Here is a 7690-nt window from a genome sequence, read left to right as displayed (position 1 = left end):
ATAGTAGGAATTCCCAAAATGGCACATTCCCGAAGAGCTATATACTCTTTTTGCTGATCAAGGACGATCACAATGTCTGGCAATCTCGTCATATATTTGATCCCGCCGAGATACCTTTGTAAGGTAGATAATTTTCTCTTCAAGATTGCCACATCTCTTTTTGGGAGATGGTGGAATTTTCCCATTTTTTCTTCCGCTCTTAAGTCTCTAAATTGAGAAAGTCTAGTTTTCGTAATCGACCAATTCGTTAACATACCACTGAACCACTTTTTATTAACATAATGACAACGAGCCCTTATTGCAGCTGATGCTACTAAATCTGTTGCTCTTTTTTTGGTACCAACAATTAAGAAACTTTTTCCCTGACTTGCTGCATCAAAAACTAAATCACAAGCTTCTGATAAAAAACGGGCCGTTCTAGCGAGATTTATAATATGAGTACCTTTACGCTTTGCCGAAATGTAAGGGGCCATTTTAGGATTCCATTTCTTAATACCATGACCAAAATGAACTCCTGCTTCTATCATCTCTTTCAAATTAATGTTCCAATATCTTCTTGTCATTTTTTCCACACTTCCTTTTTTTTTCATCCTAACATTCCATTACGGAATTTATTTCTTTTTGAAGATTAAGAAAGATCCGAAATAGCTTGAAATAAATAAAATAATAATTGTTCTGAGAGAACCTTGTACTAAGAGTTGGCCATTGATACATTGATACATGGTATAAACAAAACCTTAATTTAATGAATTAACTGACTTGTTTTACTTATTAAAATAAAAATCTTAAAAATCTAAAATTTAACCTGTTAGTGTTCTAAGTTCAAAAGTCTAGTAAAGTAAAAAATATGTTTTATGTATCCTTAGGGTTAAATGTTAAATGGGGGTTTTTATGTCTCATAAAAATTGTTTGTTACGTCAGAATCTGAAGAAACTAATTCTGTATGGAGAAACAAAAAATCTCTCATTTCCGACGCGAATAGATTTTTTTTTTTTATTTCGAAATAAAGGTTCTTGTCTTGTGGGGAACGATGCACAAATTTTTGGAATCCGGTACCAACAGGTATAATCCCCCCCAGAACTACGTTTTCTTTCAAGCCTTTCAACCAATCAATGCGACCTCGTAGGGCAGCTTTTGCTAAAACTCGAGCAGTTTCTTGAAAACTTGCTTCAGATATGAAACTTTGGGTATTCAGGGAAGCCCTTGTTATTCCCAATAAGATTGCCCGATAATAGATCGATTCATCCAAAGCTCGCCCTGCTCGTTCCGCTCGCAATAGTCCGATTAATTCCCCAGGCGAAAAAACATTAGACATTCCATCTTCGGAAACCCGCACTTTTGATGTTACTTGGCGTATAATAATCTCTATATGTCTATTATGGATCTGTACCCCTTGGGATCGATAAACCTTTTGGATTTTATTAACCAAAGAAATACGACTTTGGGCTATGGTTAGCTCAGCTCCAATCAAGAATCCCCAAGGGACCCCAAGAATTCTTGGTATACGCTCATTCCAATCCTCAATTCTCCTTTCGAGATTGGGGGATAATGAATCAATTGAACGCGCTTCAAAGATTTGTTCCACTTTTGGAAGACCTTGCGTTATGTCACTAGATCTCGATTTTTCATATATAAACGTAACTAACCTATCTCCCTTGTAAAGGATTTCTCCATAATGACCATTAACAGTTGCTCCTGTAGTGGCCAAATAAGGTTTAGCTGCTCTTATAACAAAGGAATCCATATTTACACTGAAAATTTGACCAGATTTTTTTATGTGCGATTTAAATAGACATACATTTTCACAAATAAATTGTCCAAGGTGAATTATTGCCAATGTCTCTTCCCAAGAATCATGATGGACAAAGTGACAATTCAAAAGGAATGGATCCAACATTATGTTACTATCGAAATTGGAAATCCTTTTATTTTCATCTATTAAAGAGTATTTAAGTTCTTGAAGTACTTGGAAGGTTTGTTTCAAATTGTCAACGAACAAATATTTTTTTAGCAGGATTTTATTATGCGTTAGTAAATAGTAAGATGAAGAAAAATGCGATATACTAGCTACAATAGCCCCTAAGGGCCCAAAAATTTCTAGAATAGGAATTCTAGGATTCCATTCTTTTATCGCATTGGGATGTTTTGAATTCTTGAATAAACCAATTCGAGAACAGTTGGATGCCGACAAAATCATCAAAGATTGGTATTCTTTATTTCGATTCAACAAAGTGCCAATAGCTTCTTGATGTTGGCTAAGTGATTCAATCTTCGCCTTGGAATAAAAAGAATTGCTATTGGCGCGATCTAACCTATTATGGGGAGTCGGTCCTCCACTTGTCCTATCATACCTTTTTCGTGTATACGAAATAGTGGACTTGACTAACTCAATTCTTAGGAAATCGCGAATAAGATCATTTGCTCTTACCTCAACAAGGGAAGCACCAGCCTTTTCTTTTTCTTCTTGTTCCCAATTCACTACTAAGCAAGTTCTAACAAATTGACTATTTGTGTGATAAATTCTTTGAGTTAACTTGCTATTTTCATGATAAATAAAATTGACAAGTCGAATTTGGAGATTATTTTCTTCTTGCAAGAGATCCTGCGGGAAAAGTGTTGCTAAATTTCTTCCTTCGTCCATTTCATATGCCACTGTAGGGCGAACGGAAACAAAATACTTTTCCTTGCTCTTGAGAATTTTTTTCCGTTGAACATAGACCCAATTTTTCTTTTTTTTTGATTCCTTAGAATCTTTTTTTTGTCTTTCTGGCGGTATCAAACACCCACCTAATATCTTATCTGCCTCTTCAGGAAAATGAATATCTCCGGAAAATATTTTGAGTTCCGTATGGCTTTTTTTTCTCTTCACTCGGACCAGTCCGCCTAGTCCACTTCTTGTATTTTTTGTGAGTTGTGTATCCACTCCAATAATACTATTGTCAAGTATCTTTAGGGATGAAGATCTCGGCAAGATATGAAGTTCTTGAAGAATGAAAAAAAACCGATCTACTTCTTTTTGGTATTTTAGACTAAATTCTTTTGTTCCTCGATGCTCAATCAAACCCTCTTTTTTTAAGATGGAATCTTCCTCTGGGCTCTCGTATTCGTCCTCTGAGTCTTCTTCTGAGTCTTCCTCTAAAGTACCATATTTTTCCTCGCCGCTTTCCCCGGGGCTGCCATATTCGTCTTCTGAGTCTTCTTCTAAAGTTCCATATTCGTCCTCTTGGGTCCTATATTTGCTCTCTGGGTTCCCATATTCCTCTTCTGAGTCTTTCTCTAAAGTCCTATATTCGTTCTCTGGGTTCCCATATTTGTTTTCTGGGCTCCCATATTCGTTTTCTAGGGTTTCATATTCGTATTCGTCTTCTAGGATTCCATATTTAGATTCTTCTAGGGTTTCATATTCGTCCTCTCGGGTCCTGTATTCGTGTTCTAGGGTCTCATATTCCTCTTCTGAGTCTTCCGCTCGAGTCCTATATTCTTCTTCTAGGGTCCTATATCTAAATTTAACAATTCCTGAACCCTTTTTATCTTTTCTGTATCGGGGATCGTCAAAATAAGCAAAAATAGTATTTCTACGTAAAACACCCATAAAGGGGATTTCAATCGAAATCCCAAAACAGGATATTAGTTCTTTCTCTTGTTCTTGATGATATTGTAATGGAATGACGAACCTATTTCTTCGCTTTTTCGCCAACAAATCTGAATTATCTTGAAAAATAGAAGGATAGATCAAATTCCAATGGCCATTGGACATGATTCGATCCGACGTTGAATAATCAAGAATTTCCCTATCTTTTTTACCATAAGTATTCATTTGATCTTGATCCTTGTGGAGTGAAAAAGACGCTATACTGGATCTGCACATACTTACGGATAATATCCATAAATGGCTTGTTTTTGGTAATCGACGAAGATTACCATATTGATATTCGGGCGCATGGTAAACATCAGTACTCCAGTGCATTTCGCCGTCTGATTCAGAATAAATATGCTTTTGTACCCTTTCTTTAAAATGTAAAGTGGACGTTCCGGCACGAATCTCCGCAATTACTTGTTCAGATTTTACATATTGATCATTTTGCACTAGAATCAAGCTTTTTGAGGGAATATTCACACTATATAGAATATCTTGACTCTGAATAGTTACATGCAAGTCTATATAACATAGAAAAGCAGGCTGTCCATGACGGGTACGTGTGGGGTGAACCAAATTCTCATTGAATTGGATTTTTCCATTCGAAGGGGATCGTACAAGGTCGGCAGTACCCCCTGTGAATACTCCGCCAGTATGAAAAGTTCTTAATGTTAGTTGAGTCCCTGGCTCCCCAATTGATTGACCCGCAATAATACCTACGGCTTCTCCCAATTCCACCAGATCACTATGAGTAGGACTCCGGCCATAGCATAATTGACAGATCCAAGAAGTGCTTCGGCAAGTAAAGGGGGTTCTAATATATATTGGTTGTGCTCGAAATGGTTGTGCTCGAAAGGCAGTTATGAATCGATTGACTAATCCAATTCCAATATCTTGATTTCGCGCGGCAATGCATCGTGAACCGATATATATATCGTCTGCTAATACACGACCAATTAGTGTTTGGACAAAAAGTTTTTCCGTCATCCCATTTTGAGGACTTACAGAAATACCTCGGATAGTACCACAATCTCTTCTACGCACAATAATATGTTGAACTACTTCAACAAGTCTACGTGTAAGATATCCAGCATCTGCTGTTCGTACAGCAGTATCTACAACCCCTTTGCGGGCTCCATAGCAGGAAATTATATATTCTGTCAAAGAAAGTCCCTCGCGTAAATTGCTTTGAATAGGTAAATCAATCATTTGTCCTTGAGGGTCCGACATTAATCCTCTCATACCTACTAATTGGTGTACTTGAGATGCATTTCCTCTGGCTCCTGAAAAAGACATTAGATAGACTGGATTAGAAGGATCCGTTATCCGAAAATTTGAATTCATTTCTTGTTTCAAATATTCACTTGTCGCATACCATATCTCAACAGATTGGCGTAATTTTTCTACCGCGTGTACAGCCCCATAATAATAGTGTTTCTCCAAAAGAAAACTCTGTTGTTCCGCGTCTTGGACTAACCATCCCTTAGAGGGTATTGTTAAAAGATCCTCGATTCCTAACGAAATCGATGTAGTAGTGGCTTGATAGAAGCCCAGAGTCTTTAGTTGATCCAGTATATGGGATGTATATCCCATTCCAAAATGATCTATTAATCTGCTAATAAGTCGTTTCATACCAGTTCCGTCTATCTCTTTATTATGAAAGACCAGATTGGCCCGTTCCGCCATACATAAGTACCCCCTTTTCGGCTGAGTAGGATTCGACAATTGCTGAGTAGGATTCGACAATGGGCCTGAGTCAGTGATTCGAAAATTTAATTAACTTAATTGCCTCAATCTCAATCTGGATTCGCGTGGCAAATAATGATGATACTAGGGAAATCGGAATGCCCCCCGAAAGCAAAGGGGAGGGGCATCGCCGAATCTAACTTTCTTGTTTAGGTAGTGTATGAATAGGCCTGACTAAATCCTTGTACGGCTTCCTCTATTTCTCTATAAAAAGAAATATGACCAAGAGTGGTTCGAATGTATATCGAACGAATTTCTTTTTTTCTATTTCCCATTATTAGATAGTGAGCATAAATCTCATGATAAGTCCCCAAAGATTCATATTGAATTTCAATCGGAACTTCTCTTGACCCAATGACGCGTTGATCCAGGTTCCATCGTAGCCACAAGGGACTATCTAAACTGATTAGTTTTTGTCTATAAGCTCCCAGTGCATCATAAGAACTAGAAAAATGGGGTTCTTTATCTTTCCTATACTTAGAATTATTATTATTGTAATTGACTTTTAAATTTGGATAGTTTCTGAAACTATTATATCTATTTGCACAAATACCTCGACGCTTTCCAATTGTTAATACATAAAGCCCGATAAGCATGTCTTGGGTTGGTACGCAAATAGGATCCCCAATAGCAGGAGATAAGAGATTCATATGAGAAAACATAAGTAAACGGGCTTCCGCCTGAGCTTCCAAGGATAAAGGTAGATGAACAGCCATTTGATCTCCATCAAAGTCTGCATTGAAACCCTTACACACTAATGGGTGTAAAGAAATAGTACGCCCCTCTACTAAAGTGGGTTGAAAGGCCTGTATGCCTAATCTATGCAGAGTAGGTGCTCTATTTAACAGTACAGGATGTCCCCGCATAACTTCTTGAAGTATTTCCCATACAATGGGTTCCTTTTCCCAAATTTTCCTTTTAGCAATCCTGACATTAGAAGTGGCGCGTTTCGTGATTAAATCGCGAATTACAAATAGCTGAAAAAGCTTTATTGCTATCTCTAGAGGTAATCCACATTGATGTAATGAAAGCGAAGGACCCACAACAATGACAGAACGCCCCGAGTAATCGACCCGTTTCCCAAGCAGAGTCTCGCGAAACCTTCCCTCTTTACCTTCAATTACATCTGAAAGTGATTTGTATACTTTATTGTGACCATCCCTCGTCGGTTGCCCGCGGGACCCACTATCAAGAAGTGTATCCACGGCTTCTTGTACCAATTTTTCCTGGCACATTACTAAATCTGCTGGCGCTAATTCACTTCTTTTTAATAGATAGGCAAGATTGTTGTTCCGACGGATAACTCTCTTATAAAGTTCATTAATGTCTGAAGTCACTACTTTATCTCCAGACCTATAAACAATAGGTCTCAATTCGGGAGGAAGAACCGGTAATAAGCACAAAACCATCCATTCTGGTTCTACATTTGTTTGAATAAAATGTTTCGCCAATTGCATGCGTCTAATCAAAAAAACTTTTCTTATTCGTCTTTTTCTATCTTCCCACTCATCTCCACTATACCCCTCGTCTTCTAATTCCTTCCATTCGACCAAAGAATTCTCTATAATAATTCGCAAATCCAAATCTGCTAATTGTTCTCTAATAGCACCTGCTCCTGTCGCAATTTCCCGATTTCGAAATGTTGCAAAGCCTGGGGTAGAAAAAAAGGGAGAAATGCTGTGGTTACAGGATGCAATTTCCTCTTCGAATAAACCTCGTAATCGTAAAAAAGTGGGTTTTTTAGTGCTGGGCCTAGCAAAAGAGAAATCGCCGTATACTAGGCCCTCCAACTTCTTAAGAGGTTTATCTAAAAGATTCGCGATATAACTAGGAAGACCTTTCAAATACCACACATGAGTCACGGGACATGCGAGTTTGATGTATCCCATTTGATATCTTCGTATCCGAGAATCCACAAATTCTACCCCGCATTTTTGGCAAAATCTTTCGTCTTCGTTTTCAGCTCCGCTCGCTCGAGAATTGCCACAACCGCAAATCCCGCTTTTTATGGGTCCAAAGATTCTTTCGCAAAACAATCCATCTTTTTCTGGTTTATCGGTTTTATAATGAAAAGTAGAGGGCCTTGTGACTTCGCCAACGGCTTCTCCATTAGGTAGGTTTTTGTTAGCCCAAGCCTTTATTTGTTGAGGGGAAACGAGTCCAATTTGAAGTTGTTGATGTTTATATTGGTCAATCATAAAATAGAAATAAGAAAAGAATTTATATTTATTCCGATCAAACTTCCTCCCTATTAACCTGGAAGTTCTTTTCAGATACAAGGAAATGATTCAGTTCTAGAGCCAAAGA

Source organism: Hordeum vulgare, unplaced genomic scaffold (assembly GCF_904849725.1).
Source record: "Hordeum vulgare subsp. vulgare unplaced genomic scaffold, MorexV3_pseudomolecules_assembly, whole genome shotgun sequence".
In the NCBI taxonomy this organism is placed as follows: Eukaryota; Viridiplantae; Streptophyta; class Magnoliopsida; order Poales; family Poaceae; genus Hordeum; species Hordeum vulgare.
Note: the sequence above shows the minus strand (reverse complement) of the source record.